The sequence below is a fragment of the Babylonia areolata genome, chromosome 34, assembly GCF_041734735.1.
Source record: "Babylonia areolata isolate BAREFJ2019XMU chromosome 34, ASM4173473v1, whole genome shotgun sequence".
NCBI classification, from domain to species: domain Eukaryota; kingdom Metazoa; phylum Mollusca; class Gastropoda; order Neogastropoda; family Buccinidae; genus Babylonia; species Babylonia areolata.
The window spans coordinates 22,897,141-22,897,504 of NC_134909.1; positions in this window are offsets into that span (position 1 = coordinate 22,897,141).

Sequence of the window (364 nt, forward strand, 5' to 3'; positions counted from 1 at the left end):
GGCCCTTAGCAATTGATTAAATCAGTCGATTCTATGCTCCCTCGAAAGATACCAAGGAATAGGGCCCTTAGCAATTGATTAAATCAGTCGATTCTATGCTCCCTCGAAAGATACCAAGGAATAGGGCCCTTAGCAATTGATTAAATAAGTCAGTTCTAAGCTCCCTCGAAAGATACCATGGAATAGGGCCCTCAGCAATTGATTAAATCAGTCAGTTCTAAGCTCCCTCTTGAAAGACACCAAGGAATAGGGTCCTCAGCAACTGATTAAATCAGTCAGTTCTAAGCTCCCTCTTGAAAGACACCAAGGAATAGGGCCCGTAGCAACTGATTAAATCAGTCAGTTCTAAGCTCCCTCGAAAGAT